General features: G+C 37.1%; 1 protein-coding gene across 1 annotated transcript in view; it reads left to right on the top strand.

Annotated features, from left to right (window-relative positions):
- The window catches only part of LOC119594050 (ubiquitin-conjugating enzyme E2 variant 2-like), a gene marked incomplete at its 5' end in the record, with an annotated part of 9050 nt that overhangs the window by 5385 nt on the left and 3425 nt on the right, over positions 1-240 (top strand).

The raw sequence follows: 240 nt of genomic DNA, 5'->3' as shown, positions 1-240 counted from the left end.
TGAACATGGCCTGTATGTTATGTCACCCCAGGTTAAGAGCAGGCACTTATTTTGCAAGATTAGGCACACAACATGGCAATTGCTTTATTTTGTTGTTTGCTTCTCATGTATCATTTTACGACAGTTGCCATTAATTGTACTTAGAGGATTGAGAACAGCAATAAATATGTTAGAAGAGGCCCTCTTTTTATACAAACTAGAAAACCAGATTGGTATTTCTTAGGAAAGGTGACACTAACC

This window comes from Penaeus monodon, chromosome 33 (assembly GCF_015228065.2).
Source record: "Penaeus monodon isolate SGIC_2016 chromosome 33, NSTDA_Pmon_1, whole genome shotgun sequence".
In the NCBI taxonomy this organism is placed as follows: Eukaryota; Metazoa; Arthropoda; class Malacostraca; order Decapoda; family Penaeidae; genus Penaeus; species Penaeus monodon.
This window is presented reverse-complemented; position numbering and strand designations above follow the sequence as displayed.